We start from the raw sequence: 19,905 nt of genomic DNA on the forward strand, positions 1-19,905 counted from the left end.
TAGAACCCCTGTCCCCTGCATTGGAAGGTGGATTCTTAACCACTGGACCACCAGGGAGGTGGCATTCACCATCTGATTCATCTGCCTAAAGATGACATTTTCAAATAGCAAACCAGAAGCGTATGGAACCAGCTTTGGGGATAAGACTAGGGGCATAGGGATCATCCTTGGGGAACACAGAAGTGCCTGCCTCTTCCCCCCAGCATGCATCCTAGGTAATAAATTCTTTCTTCTCCTGAGACAAGGAATGCATCTGAACGCTGCCCTCCAAAAGGGTGCTGACTACACAGAACTGACCCAGATGAGGGAGGAGATGCTTTGTCAGTGAGAGAACTGATGAGGGTAACAGAAAAAAGGAAGGAGGGAAAAGACGGAAATGTCTACTACGCCAAAACTTCCTAGGGGGTTGCAACACAACCTTAAACCTCAGGCAAAATATTTAGATTGACTTTATTTATGACTTACCAAACTATATCTTGTCCAGTCATTCATTTGACTCATTTATTGAGTACTTCTAGGTGTCTGGGGCTTCCCACGAGGCTCAGTGGTAAAGACTCCACCTACCAATGCAAGAGACACAGGAGATGCGGGTTCAATCCCTGGGTCAGGAAGATCCCCTGGAGGGGAAATGGCAACCCACTCCAGTATTCTTGCCTGGGAAATCCCATGGACAGAGGAGCCTGGTGGGCTGCAGTCCATCAGGTTGCAAAGAGTTGGACACCACTAAGCATGCACGCACAACTAGGTGTCTAGAATTTTTCCAAGCATGGGAGATGCAGCGATAAATAAAACAGATAATCTTTGCCCTCCTGAGCTTATATTCTGGTGGGTTCAGTTTGGATCATCCTGGGCAGACTGTTCTCTGTGAGCAGAACACCTCATTCCTTACTTCGAGTTCCTGCTCTTTGAAGACAGGACGTAGAATCTTCTGACCCATTACCCCAATCTGGCAACAGCAGAGTATGTGGAAAGGCAGGGGGGTGCTGAAGAGAATTAATTACATGGATGATCTATGGCTTTCTGTGGGTTTCCCAGGTGGCTTAGGGGCAAAGAACCTGCCTACCAAAGCAGGAAACATGGGTTCAATTCCTGGATTGGGAAGATCCCCTGGAGAAGGAAATGACAACCCATTCCAGTATTCTTGCCTGGAAAATCCCATGGACAGAGGAGCCTGGCAGGCTACAGCTCATGGGGTCGCAAAGAGTCTGAGCAACTGACTGAGTGACTAAACAACAACACGGCTTTTTGTGTGAAGACCAAACAGGTCAGCATAGTTTACGTGGATGCTTGAGACATTCCTGTAATTTAAGCAGCACATCATGGGGGCATTTTAAAAGACCACTTTTAGTTTTATTTTTCCTCATGCAAATATCAGGGTGTGTTTGTGCTTAAACACCGTAATTTCCTACAAACAAGCCCCTGCCACTGCTGTGTTAAACGCCACCATAATTTACTTGTTAGAATCAGGAAAAATAATGAGTTTGTCTGAGTGGTAACAGGAGCCTGGAAGAACTGACTCTGTAAGATATATTTAAAGGGACAGGCCAGGAGGCTGAAAAATGTTAAATGAAAGACATTTGGGGGTGAAGAGGGCGCTGGGATGGGGGCTGGGTGGCTTAAATAACTTCAAGGTGGGGAGAGTTATCTTGTTAGAATCTGAGCGTTTCCAAGTCCTTAGAAATCATCTCACTATCCTCATTTGACAGATGGGAAAATCAGTCCAGAGAGCCTAAGTAACAAGGCCACAGAGTTTGTAATGGCAGAGCTTGGCACAGAACCCAGCTCTTCTGATTCTTAGCCAGTGCTTACTCCACAGTTGACCTATCCATTACAATCATCCATTGTGTTCCATATAATCCAACTGTGATAACCAGTTTCCAGAAAGTTAGGCTATTTTAAGGATCTCGAGAGAGAGAGAGAGAGAATTAATATGATACATAGTTTGGGGCAGGAAATCAACCCTGAATATTCATTAGAAGGACTGTTGCTGAAACTGAAGCTCCAATACTTTGGCCACTTGATGATGTGAAGAGTTGACTCACTGGAATGAATGATGCTGGGAAAGACTGAAGGCCAAAGGCGAGGGGCACAGCCAAGGATGAGATGGTTAGATAGCATCACCGACTCAATGGACAAGAATTTGAGCAAACTACGGGAGGTAGTGGAGGACAGAGCCGGCATGCTACAGTCCACCCTGTTGCAAAGAGTCAGACACCACTTGGCGACTGAACAGCAACACCACCACCACCACTTTGGGGCATAGAGCATGATCCAAGAATTTAAACATTTATTTAGTGACAATGAGTAGATTTATCTGTCTTTTAAAAAGTATTTATTTATTTATTTTTGACTGCACTGGATCTTCATTGTCTTGTGTGGGCTTTCTCGTTATGGTGAGTGGGGGCTATTCTTCGTAGTGGTGCATGGGCTTCTAATTGCTGTGGCTTCTTTTGTTGTGGAGCACAGGCTCTAGGCCCACTGGGTTCAGCAGTTGCAGTGTACTGGGCTTAGCTGCGCTGCAGCATGTGGAATCTTCCTGGACTAGGGATGGAACCTGTGTCCCCTGCACTGGCAGGTGGATTCTTATCCACTGTGCCATCAGGGAAGTCCAGAGACAGAATGTCTTAAGTTTTGGCTCTGGTCAGTGGTTCTCAATGGGGGAGAGTTGTCCCCCAGACGACATTTGGTTGTGACATTTGGAGGTAGTCATATTCATGGCAACTAGAGGGTAGGGGCTGGGTATGCTGCAAGATGAAACATCTTACAGCGAACAGGACAGCCCACCTCCCAAAGTATGACCCAGTCCCAAATGTCAGAATTGCTGATGTTGAGAAACCCAGAGGCACAGGAACCAAAATGCGAACTCAGATTAGAATTTGGACCCTGGTGGAGATGCCAAGTGGGCTAAGAATTTGCCAACAAAGGTACTGTTTCAAAAGGTAAGCATTTATGGGCTCCTAAATTCAACACTTTTCCCATCCTGTTTACAGTCCGGATGGTGTTTGGGGCACTCTGGGTTGTTATTTCTTGCCTTCACTCCATCTCCCCACCCCCAACATTGAAACACAACCCTCTCATTCCTCCCTGGTGGCTCACTACTTTTCTGGGCTGTTTCTTTCTCTGTAAAATGTGAATAATATGCCCACCTCGTCTGGCCGTGGAAATCAGAAGAGCTGGGTTCTGCAATGCGGGAGACCTGGGTTCCATCCCTGGGTTGGGAAGATCCCCTGGAGAAGGGACCCACTACCCACTCCAGTATTCTCGCCTGGAGAATTCTGTGGACTGTATAGTCCATTGGGTTGCAAAGAGTTGGACGTGACTGAGCGACGTCACTTTCACTGTCACTCCTGCCAAGGCACAAGGTTCATTGCGTCCCCCGATCCTCCAGTGGGGTTTACCCCAGGGTGGACACCTTCCCCTCTTCCTCCTGCCAGGCACTAGCTGAGCCTCATGAGTGGGTCTCACTTTACTTTTCTGGGTTCAGTTTCTTTCTCTGTAAAATGAGAATAATATGCCCACCTCCTCGGGCCGCTGAAGAGCTGCCTTAACCCCATCACTCCCCCAACGGAGCCCGCCCTGTCTGCAGTTTTATGAATATTCTTTGGCCTCCAGGGTAGGAGCTGTGAACCCGCACACTACAGATGGGGAGACTGAGGCTAGACACACGGACCCGAAGCGCAGTCTCACATAGAGTTGAAGGAAGGTGCCGACTTGGAAGGCGGGGATCTTCTCCAGAGTCCTCCAGAGGGCTCTCAGCACTAAAGGGGCATCCAGACGAGCTGCTTATTCTTCCTGGGTCCCTGCGATCCTGCTTCCCCGGGCGGCAAGGATCCAGCGAGGAGCAGAGGTCAAGCATAGGGCTCAAAAGGTGCAACCTCCGCGGCGCGACTTTGGTTCTGGGGCGTCTGCGCGAGCGTCAACCAGCGCCGGGGCCTGCGGGACGCCTGCGGAATGCTCCAGGCTCTACCTTGACGCCCGCTCGGTTGTCATGGCAACCCGGCCCGGGAGAGGGGGGGGGGGCTGCAAGAATTTGCGGTGGCTTCTTTTGTTCGTCCACAGCTTTTTACCTCATCTTGGTGACTCTTTTCCCAGTTGCTCTTTCTTTTCCCTTCGTTCGTTCACTTTTCAATTGGACAGAAGCTGATTTTTCTGTCCCCAGGACCAATTGTTAATTAAAAAATTATGGATAGCGTAGGATCTTGGCTAGGATTAGGTGCTGGGTGGCGCTAGTAGTAAAGAACCCGCAATGCAAGAGATGCGGGTTCGATCCCCGGGTCGGGAAGAGGAGGACAAGGCAACCACTACAGTATTATTGCCTGGAGAATCCCATGGACAGAAGAGCCTGGTGGGCTACAGTCCAAAGTGTAGCAAAGAAGGGGGCAAGACTGAGCAACTAAGCAAGCACGCACGGGGACCACTTTAAAGATCTACCTCCTGGTGTCCATAGGTTCACATTCACGTGCCACGTTCTCTTTCCTCTTTTGCTTTTGAATACTCTATAATTCATTAACGCCATCTATAATTTATCTGACGTCTCTGGCCAAATCCGGCTAAGACCAAATCACGAATCTGAATTTTGTAGAGATGACTCACTGGTGACTAACTCCATTAGGAAAGCGTTCTCTGTCAAAGAATTCGCAGGAGGATTTCTTTAAATAGAAAACTTCCCCAGTGCACTGAAAACGATTCACTTTATAGAAAATTCATTTAGATACAAGATCCCACCTCGTTTTTCTGCATATAGATATGCAGAAAATATGAACTGCTGTGTATGTTCATGCTGTGACTGGCTGAGAGGCTGGAAAGGGGGCTGAAATCCTGCCTAGACTGTGTTCCCCAAGTTGAAGGATCCTGGACCCTATTCTAATTCTATTAGAGTAGATGTCTTTTTCTATTTGCCTGAAGTTTCCATATGTGCCAGTTACCTTCCTGCAGTTGGCTCAGTGGTAAAGAATCCATGTGCCAATGCAGGAGATGAGGGTTTGATCCCTGGGTCAGAAAGATCCCCTGAAGAAGGAAATGGCAACCCACTCCATTATTCTTGTCTGGGAAATCCTGTGGACAGAGGAGCCTGGTGGGCTATAGTCCATGGGGTAGCAGAGTTGGATGCCATTTAGTGACTAAACGACAACAATCTTCATGCACATATAATTTTACTGTAATTAGTTGCATGGCTTTGAGCCTTATGGAATGTTTATAACAAGCTTTTATAGTAAGTCATTCTGTTTCATTCTTGCTATATACTCTGTGTGGACTCAAGTCTTTGATTAAAATTAAGCACGGGCAAATAAGGTCACATAGGGTTGGATATTAATTCTTTTCTGTGCTCCCTTAGGTCATCCAGGAACCCAGATTCCTTCTGTCTTGTTTCTTCTCCATCTCCTAGGGTTTGTCCTCAGATACACAGTAGGAGCTGGCTTGCCTCTATAGCCTAGTTCCCAGCAGAAGGAGGAGGAGGTCTAGGTGAGTAGTTTTGTTTTTAAGGAGATGATTCCCAAATTGCTTTGAGGACTGCTTAAATCCCACTGGGATTCAACATAGTCACATGGCCACACCTGGCAGCAAGTTCTTCTGGGAAATGTAGTTTCTAGGTGGGGGTCATGTGACCCCCCCCTCCAATTCAGGAGATTTTATTACTTAAAGGAAAAACATCTACTTCTGCTTTATTGACTATGCCAAAGCCTTTGACTGCGTGGATCACAGCAAACTGGAAAATTCTTAAAGAGATGGGAATATCATCTTGACCTGCCTCCTGAGAAATTTGTATGCAGGTCAAGAAGCAGCAGTTATAACTGGACATGGAACAACAGACTGGTTCCAAATAGGGAAAGGAGTACGTCAAAATTGTATATTGTCACCCTGCTTATTTAACTTCTATGCAGAGTACATCATGCAAAATGCTGGGCTGGATGAAGCACAAGATGGAATCAAGATTGCTGAGAGAAATATCAATAACCTCAGATATGCAGATGACACCACCCTTATGGCGGAAAGCAAAGAAAAACTAAAGAGCCTCTTGATGAAAGTGAAAGAGGAGAGTGAAAAAGTTGGCTTAAAGCTCAACATTCAGAAAACTAAGATCATGGCATCTGGTCCCATCACTTCATGGCAAAGAGATGGGGAAACAATGGAAACAGTGTCAGACTTTATTTTGGGGGGCTCCAAAATCACTGCAGATGGTGACTGCAGCCATGAAATTAAAAGACACTTGCTCCTTGGAAGAAAAGTTATCACCAACCTATACAGCATGTTAAAAAGCAGAGACATTACTTTGCTGACAAAGTTCCATCTAGTCAAAGCTATGGTTTTTCCAGTAGTAATGTATGGATGCAAGAGTTGGACTATAAAGAAAGCTGAGCGCCAAAGAATTGATGCTTTTGAAATGTGCTGGAGAGGACTCTTGAGAGTCTCTTGGGCTGCAAGGAGATCCAACCAGTCCATCCTAAAGGAAATCAGTCCCAAATATTCATTGGAAAGACTGATGTTGAAGTTGAAACTCCAATACTTTGGCTGTCTGATGCAAAGAACTGACTCATTTGAAAAGACCTTGATGCTGGGAAAGGTTGAAAGCGTGAGGAGAAGGGGATGACACAGGATGAGATGGTTGGATGGCATCACCGACTCAATGGCCATGAGTTTGAATAAACTCCAGGAGTTGGTGATGGACAGGGAAGCCTGGTGTGCTGCAGTCCATGGGGTTGCAAAGAGTCAGACATGACTGAGCGACTGAACTGAACTGAAAGTAATAGAGAGTGGAGTAGATTCTGTTTTTTTTTTTTTTTTTTAATAAGTTGTAAACCTCTTGAGGGTAAGGACTAGCTCATCAAGTGTTTTGAATAAACAAGCAGACATATGGTGTTTTATTTTTGGTTGATGAGAAAGGGTACTGTTATATTTGATCAACAGCATTGTGTAGGGGAGAAACAGGGGTTCCAATCTTCCCTGTGCCATTTGCTGACTGTATGATCTTGACCAAATTATATCATCATCTAACCTCAGTTATTCTAAGTATATAAAGTATCCTTTATAATATCCTCTGTAATAAACCAGTAATAGTAACTAAAGGCTTTTCTGGTGGCTCAGTGGTAAAGAATCCACCTGCTAATGCAGGAGACCTGGGTTTGATCCCTGGGTCAGGAAGATCCCCTGAAGGAGAAAATGGCAACCCACTCCAGTATTCTTGCCTGGGAAATCCCATGGACAGAGGAGCCTGGTGGGCTGCAGTCCATAGGGAAGCAAAAGAGTCAAACAGGACTTAGTGACTAAACAACAACTAGTAACTAAACTATTTTACTTGAGTTGGAGACCCAGGTTCAATCCTTGGGGTGGGAAGATCCCCTGGAGAAGGCAATGGCAACCCACTCCAGTACTCTTGCCTGGAAAATCCCATGGACGGAGGAGCCTGGTGGGCCACAGTCCATGGAGTCGCAAAGGGTCGGACATGACTGAGTGACTTCACTTTCACTTTTCTTTCTTATGTGAACTGATCTAGCAAATTACTGAACCCAGGGAGGTGATCATGGTAGCCCTTTATAGATAGTTGGTCATAAGTACAGGACGCCCAGGATTTGTAATTGGCATATGAAGTGGTGGAGAGTCTTGTAGAATTGAGCCCTTAACCTTTGAGGTCTGGCATGAACTTTGGGTAGTTAGCATCATTATTGAATTGAATTTTTGGACACCCAATTGAGGTCCCAATTGGAAAATAGGTTATTGATGTGGAAAAAATGCAGGCATTTGGTGTCAAAATTGTGAGTAAAAACATCTCAGTAGTGACCTTATTTGGAAATACGGTCTTTGCATTAAGAAGAGATCATTAAGGGGGGGTCTATTCTAATGACTGGTGTTCTTATGAGAAGAGGATACTACAGAGAGAAATTGATGGAAGAAGACTCTGTGAAGACAGGGGCAGAGACTGAAGTGATGCTATTGAAATAGAACAAGACCCTATGATTCTTGTCCCTTTGCCCTCTGTCCCTTGTCCCTTGCCCTCTGCCAACCTTTTGTCTGTGGAAAAATCTTAAGAATAAGCTTAATCAGAGAAGTGAGAAAATGCAGAAACAAAGAAAAACAGTCAGAGAAGACCAAATATTAGTCATTTAGTCATTAAGCATAGTCAAGGACCTTTAGCTCCTTCTCAAGGGCTATAGATAATATTCTGAGCCATATCCTGTGAACTGTTTTACAGGTTTTGAAACCCCCATGAGGTGGAAGAAGTTACCTGTATGATGACCTGACTATAACCATGACATGTGTGTATATGCTTGGTCATGGCCAACTCTTTGGGACCCCATGGACTGTAGCCCACCAGGCTCCTCTGTCCTTGGGATTCTGCAGGCAACAATACTGGAGTGGGTTGCCATTTCCTTTTCCAGGGTAGCCATGACATAAGTTGCCACAATTCTGAGAACTGGCCTCAAGGAAATGAGAACAAACAGACCATGGAATGGTTTTCTGTACCTAAAACAATTAAGATGACCCTGGTCAGATGCCAAAGACCAATTTCGAGCTGACTGCGTTGTATGCAGAGTTGAATGCAGAGTTTCTGCATTGTAGCCCCTTCCTTTCATCTATGAAAGCTCTTGCTTCCTGATTTTCAGGGTGGGGGAGTCAGCCTTTGGGCTCCACCCTCTGCCCCAGTTGCTGGCATCCAAAATAAGGCAAACTTGCCTCTCCACTGACTTGGCCTCTTTAATGGCTTTTGAGCAGTGAGCAACCGGACCCCACTTTTGGCTACACTATCACAGGTCCTGGTGGCTCAGACAGTAAAGAACCTGCCTGCAATATGGGAGACTTGGGTTTGATCACTGGATCAGGAAGATCCCTTGGAGAAGAAAATGGCAACCCACTTCAGTATTCTTGCCTGGAAAATCCCATGGACAGAGGAGCCTGGCAGGCCACAGTCCATGGGGTTGCAGAGTCAGACATGAATAATACTTCACTTGACTTCACCACAGACCGAGGAAGTATGGCCCTGCCAACACCTTGATTTTGGACTCTTGGCCACCAGAGAGTAAACGATGTTTTAAGCCACCCAATTTGTGGCACTTTGTTAAAGCAGACCTGGAAAATTAATGGGGCTTCCCAGGTAGCTCAGTGGTAAAGAATCTGTCTGCTAATGAAGGAGACACAGGCGACATGGGGTTTGATCCCTGGGAAGATCCTGTGGAGGAAATGGCAACCCACTCCAGTATTCTTGCCTGGAAAATCCCATCGGCAGAGGAGCCTGGTGGGCTATATAGTCCATGGGGTTGCAAAGACTCTGACATGACTGAGCACCTGAGCACACAAGCAGGTAACTAATGCAATAACAGAGAAAGGAAGTGGAAATTACCTGTGTCCCTAGTGATCAAATAGAGAGCATCTGCATGTACAGCTGGACCACTTATCTGAGGACACTTACCTGAGTAAGGTCCATACTTCTACATTCTTTTAACTGGTACATTTTTGAGTACCTGTTATAGCAATTTAAATTTTTTTTTTTACCCTATTAATGATCTTTACAGGGCTTCCCTTGTGGCTCAGACAGTAAAGAATCCACCTGCAATGCAGGAGACCTGGGTTCAATCCCTGGGTTGGGCAGATCCACTGGAGAAGGGAATGGCTATCCATTCCAGTATTCTTACCTGGAGAATCCCATGGACAGAGAAGACTGGTGGGCTACAGTCCATGGGGTCACAAAGAGTCATGATTGAGCGACTGACACAATTTCTCTTGAGTCTCCCTCCCACCTCCCACCCTATCCCACCCGTATTAATGATCTTTACATCATGGAACACTGAGGTTTCTTTCTTCCAGAAGCTGCTCTTTGATTTTCCTCCCTCTTGCCTTTCTTTCTTCTCATTTCACCTCTTTTGAAAAACTAACTTTCTCCCATCTTGGAATATCTCTTGTTTACTACTCTAGTTTTGTGACTGACTGCTTTTGCGTGTTGCCTTTGAAGGAGAATTATAAAAGTTGTAAGAGATGTATGTGACAAATTTGGCACTCTGTAACACCAATCAGATTACCAGTTTTGGGGGGGTAGGTTTTGGAGAAAACAGCATGAATCAACCCAATTATTTGTAAGTAAAATTAGAGTAGTTTCAAGCTGTCACATTTCTCTGCCTTACACACATTATTTGAATAAGTTGGCAGAAGAACAGCATTTGGGTTTGTGTTGGGGAATCATGGGGACACAGACCTGGGTTTAAATTAGTGAAGTTTTAAACAGAAAGTCTTTAATTCTTTTTTAAAATTAATTTACTTATTTGGCTGCCCCAGGTCTTAGTTTCAGCATGCAGGATCTTTAGTTGCAGCATGCGGAATCTAGTTTCCTGACCAGCAGGGATTGAACCCAGGCCTCCTTCATTGAGGGCATGGAGTCTTAGCCACCGGACCATCAGGAATGTCCCAGAAAATCCTTTAATTCTTAGAGGCAGTATAGTGTGGTCATCAAGAGGACAGACTCTGATGTTGGCCTGTCTGTTACATCTTATCTCTACCATTTCCTGGCTGTTAAACCTTGAGATTACACCTTAACTTCAATGTGCCTAATTTTCCTCATCTGTTAGTGGGATTATCTTAGTTCAGGACCCCTTGAGACAAGGACTTGGGCTCAAGTTGTTTATCTGGGAGATGTCAAAGAAAAATTGCACCAGACAGTGTTAAACAGGCAAGGAAGACTTTATTCAAGACTATGGCAATAGAGGAGAGAGATTGACCTCAACTCCTAATACAGTGAGGAGAGCTGGTAGTTTATAGCCAATGGGTGTGGTGAGGGAATCAGTTACTAAGTTACGAACTGGGTTATGTGTCAAGCCTGGGGAGATTCTTGTTCAACTGGATTCAGTAGGACAAGGACAAGAGAGTTTAGAGGAGCCTGAGTAAAGTTTGGTCAAAGAGAGGGGTCCTTGTCAGAGGTGACCCCAGGGATGAGGAGTGAAAGAGCTGGGAGAACACAATGGAGAAGGGGGAAAAGCCAAGATGAGGTGAGTTGTTGTGGTCACTGCTGTGGGCCATAGAATAAAGATTTCTCCCAACAATGTCTGTCTGAAAGCTAGAGGTAGGAACATTTATCTGCTGGATCGTGTTTTCCATCAGTTGAACGTCAAAACCTGAAGTCTTTCTTTTTAAGCTTTTTAGTTGTATTTTGAAATGATTTTAGATGTATAGGAAAGTTACAAAAATAGTACAGAGAGTTCTTACACACTTAACCCAGCTTCCCTGAATGTAAGGGCACTAATTCTATTCATGAAAGCTCCACCCTCATGACCTAATCACTTCCCAAAGGCCCCACCTCCCAATATCATCATGTTGTGGGTTAACTTTTTTTCTTAAATTGGAGCTTAGTTGCTTTACTGTGGTGTGTCAGTTTCTGCTGCAGTGCAACGTAAATCAGCTTTAGGTATACACGTTTCCCCTCTTTGTCATCACAGAGCACTGAGCGGAGTTCCCTGTGCTATACAGTAGGTTCGCATTAGTTATCTATTTTATACGTAGTAGTGTATATATGTCAATCCCAATCTCCCAATCCATCCCACTCTCTTCCCCCTTCTACCCTTGGTGTCCATACACTTGTTCTCTATGGGGCTTAGATTTTTTGTTTGTTTTTTTTGTTTGTTTTAAAAATATCTGATTTATTGTTTTTTTTTAACACCGACAAAATATTTCATCGTATATATTCTTTTCAAAAAGAAATTTTTAAACTTTTTATTTTATATTGGGGTATAGCTGATTAACAGGGGCTTAGAGTCTTAACACATGAAATTTAGAAGGACACAAACTTTCAGTTTACAGCAGCCCTTTTAAGTATATCCTGCTAGGGAACGTGTGATATGATGTGTCGATGTTAATCATGACCAACTGCACCCCAGTGATCTTTAACTCCACACTCTTCTCCAACCTGCAGGGTTGGAGAAGGCTGCAGAAAGTGAAATGATGTGTGGTATAGTCTTGAGATGGGACACAGTCAGCAGAAGGTGACTTGAAGCTTGCAGCCTCCGGAGGCTAAAAGCATAAAGGCTGAAGGAAAGGAATGTGCAGCACTCACGGATTTATTGCAGAAAGGGTGATAAAACAGCGCATCAGCTCACAAGCATATACTCAAAAGTAAAGAGATTAATATTGTACTTTGTACATAGCAAGATCTCCAAGGGTGTTAGCTACTGCTCCAAGACGCTAACACTGGGGCAGTATCTGTCTGAGACCATCAAACTGTGGACCCCACCAGTTTGCTCAGGGGCAACATCTTCCTTTCTTTTTATTTTTAAATTTTATTTGGCTGTCCTGGATCTTTGTTGTGGCATGTGGGATCTCATTCCCTGACTAGGGATTGAACCTGAGCCCCTTGCATAGGGAGCACAGAGTCTTACCCACTGGGCCACCAGGGAAGTCCCAGCATCTTTATTTCTTGGCATTTCCTAAGACCGAGAAGAAGTTAAATAGTTTTAATAGCACTGAGACCAAACATTTTGTGTCCCTCAAGAAATATTTCTGAAATAATAGGACCAATGAAAGTAAAATGACTAAAGCTGAAGAACTTAGGTAACTTCAACTTCTGCTCCAGCCTTGTAGTAAGTCTATTCTCTACTCAGCAGCCAGAGGGAGCCTTTGTTTTTCCTTTTTAGCCAAGTTTCACATTTGTATATCTTTTTTTTTTGCTTTTAAAGATTGAAATTCACAAAACATAAAGTCAACCATGTAAAAATGAACAATTCAGTGGCATTTAGTACATTCACAGGGTTGTGTAATTGCAAGCAGATAGGGTAGGGAGTCCCTGGAGAAAAAGGACCAGACATCCTTCTTTCTTTCAAATTTATTTATTTGATCTTTTTGGATCTTAGTTGCGGCATGAGGGCTCGAGAGCCCACTGGCTCCATAGTTGCCCTGTGGCATGAGGGATCTTAGTTCCCCTACCAGGGATTGCAAGGAGGATTCTTAACCACTGGATCACTAGGGGAGTCCCCGGGAATGGCTTTCTTGACATAAGTGAAGCCTTTTCTAGCCTAAGCCATTTGGGGATCTAAGCTTGGTCGCAATGCTTACTTTGACCAGGTCTCAGTTATGAGTGAGAGAATGCAGGAACACAGGCAAAGCAGTCAAGAAATAATAGGTTAGCAACAAAACAGAGTCCTAGTTCCACCTGTAGGGATATATTATACATAACAGTCTGATACATGTCTTTGAGTTCAGTAGGAACTAAGCGCCCCCCTCCAGGTAGAGGATGGCGTGATGACATTGACCCTCGTGACTTCAATCACAAGGCTTGAACTTTGTTGACCTTTGCTCCAATTCCATGTTGAGTTCTTCTCTGCTCAAGTCACTTCATGAATATGCATGTACCCTTAGCTTAAAACTTCCTCAGTTTTGTTCTTTGGGAAAGATCCCAGTGTTCTCTTTACTTGCTGCAGAAAATACATCCAAGGTTCCTTCTTCCAGTCTTTGACTTGATTGTGTCCTTTGACTCAACACCCACCAAGAGGCACCCAGTTTTGGGGTTGCACAACCATCACCTCTATCTAATTCCAGAACGTTTTCATCACCCAAAAGGAAACTCTGTACGCAAAATTGAATGCAATGGCCAGAACTTCCACAGTGTGGGGGCTACTTGGAAGGTTTTTTTATGCCTCGTAGGTGGGCTGCATCCTTTGTCATACCCTTGTATTACTCAGCTTTGCTTTTCTTCCTCTTCTCATTTAGGTGTGAGCTGAGTAGACAATTAACTAAATCACTCATTGATTTGTTTGAGGACAATCATTTATTTTGCGTCAGGTGCTGGACCAGATGGTGAAACTACAGGGATGGAAAAACTTGCCCTTGCCTCAAGGTAGTTGTACTTGATAGAGGAGATGAAGCAATTCAAACGCGGTAAATATCAGAGGCTGGCAGACTATGGCCCCAAGGCCAAATCTGGCCCACCACCTGCGTTTGTAAATAAAGTTTTATTGGAACACAGACACCCATTTGTTTACTGATTTACTGTGGTTACTTTCATGCTACAAGGGCAGAGCTGAGTCATTTAGAAAGAGACCATCTGACCTGAAAAGCTAAAAATATTTACTTTCTGGTCCTTTGGGTTTGCCAACCCTTGGTCTATATAATTAAGGCAGATTTAAAATGTGGATAGAGAGCCTTGGAAACTGAGGAAGGGCAGTTAGTTGGGGGTGAGAAGGGTTGCAGGGGTTAAAAAAAAGGCTTGCTGGTGGGACTTCTCTGGTGGTCCAGTGGCAAAGACTCCATGCTTGCGATAGAGGGGACGCAGGTTCAATTCCCGGTCTGAGAATGAGATCCCACATGCCACAAGGAACAATGCTGCCACTAAAGATCTCGAATGCTGCAATGAAGATAGAGGATTCCCATGTGCCTCAGTTAAGACCTGGTGCAGCCAAATAAATAACTTAAGAAAAGAATTCTGTTAAAAATAAGAGGCTTGCTGGTGATAAGACTTAGGTCCATAAATGAATAAATCTTAAGCATACAGCTTGATGAGTTTTTACATTTATATGCACCTAAGTAACCACTTGGAGAAGGTAATGGCAACCCACTCCAGTACTCTTGCCTAGGAAATCCCATGGACAGAGGAGCCTTGTAGGCTACAGTCCATGGGGTCACAAAGAGTCGGACACGACTGAGCGACTGACTTCAGTTTCACTTTTCACTTTCATGCACTGGAGAAGGAAATGGCAACCCACTCCAGTATTCTTGCCTGGAGAATCCCATGGACGGGGGAGCCTGGTGGGCTGCCGTCTATGGGGTCGCACAGAGTCGGACACGACTGATGTGACTTAGCAGCAGCAACTAACCACTTGGAGAAGGACATGACAACCCACTCCAGTATTCTTGCCTGGAGAATTCCATGGACAGGGGAGCCTGGTGGGCTACAGTCCATGGGGGTCGCAAAAAGTCAGACACAACTGAGCTACTAAACAACAACAAAGTAACCACTACCAGGACCCAGAGATAGGACATTTCCAGCCTCTAAGAGGCTCACATCTTTGGTGTAAAGGGCACTGTGTTCTGAGTCGCTTCATGCAGCTTTTCATTTGCTCTCTCCTGCTGTGTCTTTCCAGCTCGCCCGCCTCACCGCTGCCTGGTATTCCAACAGCAGACGCTTGGATGTTCCCCGTGTGCGAAACACAGAGCCCCTGTGCAGTTCATCTTTGAAATGCATTGCTACTGTGGTGCAGCACACCCACAGGAAGGCGCAGCAAATCTGTCACTACACCCAGATACTAGACGTAGTCTTAGAAAGAGTTTTTGAAATTCCTTGGTTGTCCAGCGGTTGAGAATCCTCCTGCCAACAGTAGAGATTTAGACACAGAGAGAAGACTTATGGACACAGGCCAGCTTGGAGGTGGCGGGGGAAGGAGAGGGTGGGTGGGATGAATGGAGAGAGTAACACGGAAGCATATACACTACCATGTGTGAAATAGATAGCCAGTGGGAATTTGCTATATGACTCAAGGAACTCAAACGGAGCTTTGTAATAACCTAGAGGGGTGGGAAGGAGTGGGAGGGAGGTTAAAAAGGGAGTGGACACATGTATATGTATGGCTGACTAGGCCAAATGGCGAAGCAATGTTCCTATAAATAAGTTTGGAGAAAAAGAAAAATGGAATCCGACTGCCAACGCATGGGACACAGGTTCAATCCCTGATTTGGGAAGATCCGACATGCTGTGCAGCAACTAAGCCTGTGCGCCATGACTACGGAGCCTGCGCTCTAGAGCCAGCCAGTGATAACTACTGAGCCCACCTGCCTAGAGCCCGTGCTCTGCAACAGCAGAAGCCACTGCGATGAGAAGCCTGTGCACATCAACAAAGAATAGCCCCTGTGCAACAACAAAGGCCTAACGAAGCCAAAAAGAAAACAAATTAATACATTTTAAAAACAGGTCTTTTACTTCCCCTTTACTTCTTTTTTAAACAAATTATTTATTTGGCTGCTCTGCACCTCTGTTGCTGTGTTCGGGCTTTTCTCTAGTTGCAAGGAGCAGGGGCTACTCCCTAGTCGTGGTTCGAGGCCTTCTCATTGAGCTAGATTCTCTTGTGGTGTGTCCAAGCTCTAGGCCACATGGGCTTCAGTAGCTGTGGTATATGGGTTTAACTGTCCCACAGCATGTGGTGTCTTCCCAGACCAGGGATTGAACCCATGTCCCCTGCGTTGGCAGACGGACTCTTAACCATTAGACCACGAGGGAAGTCCAACCGCCTCTTTTATTGGGCTCTAGCACTCAGGGCCACTATCCATCTGTCGTAGTCAACCTAGGTGTAGGTATTGGACAGCTAGGGGCAGCACTTATGCCCAGAGACTGCTGAAATTACTCCAGCTAAGGCAATGGCACCCCACTCCAGTACTCTTGCCTGGAAAATCCCATGGGCAGAGGAGCCTGGTAGGCTGCAGTCCATGGGGTCGCTGAGGGTCAGACACGACTGAGCGACTTCACTTTCACTTTTTACTTTCATGCATTGGAGAAGGAAATGGCAACCCACTCCAGTGTTCTTGCCTGGAGAATCCCAGGGACGGGGGAGCCTGGTGGGCTGCCGTCTATGAGGTCGCACAGAGTTGAACACGACTGAAGTGACTTAGCAGCAGTCAATCTGAAGTCTGTTTACTCTGCTTCACTTGCTTCCTCCAAAGGAAGCATGGCTTGGCGTGAACCCCTTCCTCCTGGGAACTTTGGGAGATAAGCTATTCTGTCAATGGAAATCACTTTTAGATCTGTCGGCCTTACTATATGCCAAGCTTTCTGCAACACACTATATTTTAAAACTCAAGGGGCAAAAACTCTGTCCCTAGTGAGTTTGACAGTAAAGTTCCATGGTGCAGGGTATGGGTTGGGGAGGAGTGAATAAATGAGACCAGGGCATTTCCCTGGTGGTCCAGTGGCTCAGATGATAAAGAATCTGCCTGGAATGCAGGAGACCTGGGTTTGATCTCTGAGTTGGGAAGATCCCCTGGAGGAGGAAATGGCTACCCCCTCCAGTATTCTTGCCTGGAAAGTCCCATGGACAGAGGAGTCTGGTGGGCTGCAGTCCATGGGGGCACAGAGTCAGACATGACTGAGCAACTAACACCTTCTCACTAAGACTCCCCACTCCCAATGCAGGGGGCCTGGGTTCGATCCCTGGTCAGGGAACTAGATCCTACAGGCTGCAACTAAGATTTTGCATGCTGTAACTAAAGATCCTGCGTGCTGCAACAAAGATTGAAGATGGGAGACTGCGCATGCCACAGCTAAGACCCGGAGTAGTCATACAAGGAAAGAGAGAGAGAAAGAACAAAGGAGTGAGACCAGTAGTTCAATCCACCACACTTGTTACTACTTCCCTTGCTCTCAATGGACTACAAGCCTTCAGGGGCAGGAACTGGCAGAATCCTCTGTTTTCCAAAGCTTAGCATAGCACCTAGAACATAAATGCAGATCAAACAAATCAATTAATAATAGGAAGCCTGACTATTCTGGTACCCTGTTAGTCTTGGACAAGGTAATATTGCTCCTTAGACAGCTGAGAAAGTGTCCTGGTTTCACAGCTGGGCTTTTTGAGCCAGATTTGAAAAGAGAGAAAAAGGGTATGTTTTCATGCATCATTTCCACCCTCTCTCATTTTCTCAAAATCTCCGCTTGACATTCAGTCACTCTGGGCTGTCGAGGTCCCCATGTGACATTTGCCTGAGATGCTGTGAAAGGGCGTTTTGAACATCTTTATTTCAGGATTTTGACAGCATTGCCTTCCCACCCATCAACTCCCTCCACTCAATCTGTTCCCACCAGGGCAGAGACATTTCTTCTTGTGCAGTCTGTTGACCGGGCGTTGCAGATACCTATTTTGTCTTGCAGATATTTTGTGTGTGTGTGTTTTTCTCACCAGCTTCAAAATAGTCTAACAACCCACACTCCAAGATTCGCATCTATCCTACTGTTCCCTGGCCATGAAATGGATTATGCAAATCTTGAAGGCATTCTGACTTTCAGAGGAGGAAAATGGCTCTCTAAACGGGACCACACAATATTGTTGAATAAATGCTTGTAGATATAGATGGGAAAATGTAGATTATCCATGGCAAATGTGTAGCAATAACCAAATATTTTCTGAAAATCTCCAATGTCCTTCCTCTGTTTACTTTATAAAGCTCTAATTAAGGGAGCATTTTGAAACATAAATCCCTTACTTGAATTAGTTAAAATTCTGGCAATAGGGCTTCCCAGGTGGTCCAGTGGTTGAAAATCCACCTGCCAGTGAAGAGGACATGAGTTCAATCCCAGGTTTGGGAAGATTCCACATGCTACTAGGCAACTAAGCCTATGTGCCACCATACAGAACCCACACTCTAAAACCTGTGAGCCACAACTACCGAGTCCATGCGCCCTAGAGCCTGTGATCCACAACAAGAGAAGCCATCACAGTGAGAAGCCTGCACAGCACCGCTAGAGAGTAGCCCCCACTCGCTGCAACTAGAAAAGCCCACACGCAGCAACAAGGACCCAGCACAGCCAAAAATAAACAAGTAAATAAAAATGTAAAACTCTGGCAATAGATTAGGTGACTTGTTTTCCTAACATTTTATTTTGAAAACGTTCAGACCTTTTGTTTGAAATGTTCACAAATTTTCAAATACAGAAAAATTATAATAACGGTACAGTGGACATCCACAAACCCTTCACCCATACCCCCTAGTTATTGCCATTTCTGTACTGCTTTCGTCTGTACCTCTGTGTCTTTCTATGTATGTGTATGTATATACATGTACACACACTTGTTTTTTTCTTTGAGTTTGTTTGTTGTAAATTAATTAATTTATTTTAATTGGAGGCTAATTACTTTACAAAATTGTGGTCGTTTTTGCCATACATTGACATGAATCAGCCACGGGTGTACATGTGTTATATATGCGTTAAGATACTGTATTGGTGTTTTTCTTTCTGACTGACTTCACTCTGTATAATAGGCCCCAGTTTCATCCACCTCATTAGAACTGACTCAGATGTGTTCTTTTTTGTAGCTGAAAAAGCCTCTTGATGAAAGTAAAAGAGGAGAGTGAAAAAGTTGGCTTAAAGCTCAACGTTCAGAAAACGAAGATCATGGCATCTGGTCCCATCACTTCATGGGAAATAGATGGGGAAACAGTGGAAACAGTGTCAGATTTTATTTTTGGGGCTCCAAAATCACTGCAGATGGTGATTGCAGCCATGAAATTAAAAGACGCTTACTCCTTGGAAGAAAAATTATGACCAACCTAGATAGCATATTCAAAAGCAGAGACATTACTTTGCCAACAAAGGTCTGTCTAGTCAAGGCTATGGTTTTTCCAGTGGTCATGTATGGATGTGAGAGTTGGACTGTAAAGAAAGCTGAGCACCGAAGAATTGATGATTTTGAACTGTGGTGTGGGAGAAGACTCTTGAGAGTCCCTTGGGCTGCAACGAGATCCAACCAGTTCTTCCTAAAGGAGATCAGTCCTGGGTGTTCTTTGGAAGGACTGATGCTGAGGCTGAAACTCCAATACTTTGGCCACCTCATGTGAAGAGATGACTCATTGGAAAAGATTCTGATGCTGGGAGGGATTGGGGTCAGGAGGAGAAGGGGATGACAGGATGAGATGGTTGGATGGCATCACCGACTCGATGGACATGAGTCTGAATGAACTCCGGGAGTTGGTGATGGACAGGGAGGCCTGGCGTGCTGCAATTCATGGGGTCTCAAAGAGTTGAACAGGATTGAGCGACTGAACTGAACTGTACTGAATATTCCATTGTGTATATGTACCACGACTTTCTTATCCATTAATCTGCCAGTGTACATCTAGGTTGCTTCCATGTCCTAGCTATTGTAAACAGTGCTGCAATGAACATTGGGGTACATGTGTCTCTTTCAATTCTGATTTCCTCAGGACACACTTATTTTTTACAGTTTCATTGACATA

This window comes from Bos javanicus, chromosome 7 (genome assembly GCF_032452875.1).
Source record: "Bos javanicus breed banteng chromosome 7, ARS-OSU_banteng_1.0, whole genome shotgun sequence".
NCBI classification, from domain to species: domain Eukaryota; kingdom Metazoa; phylum Chordata; class Mammalia; order Artiodactyla; family Bovidae; genus Bos; species Bos javanicus.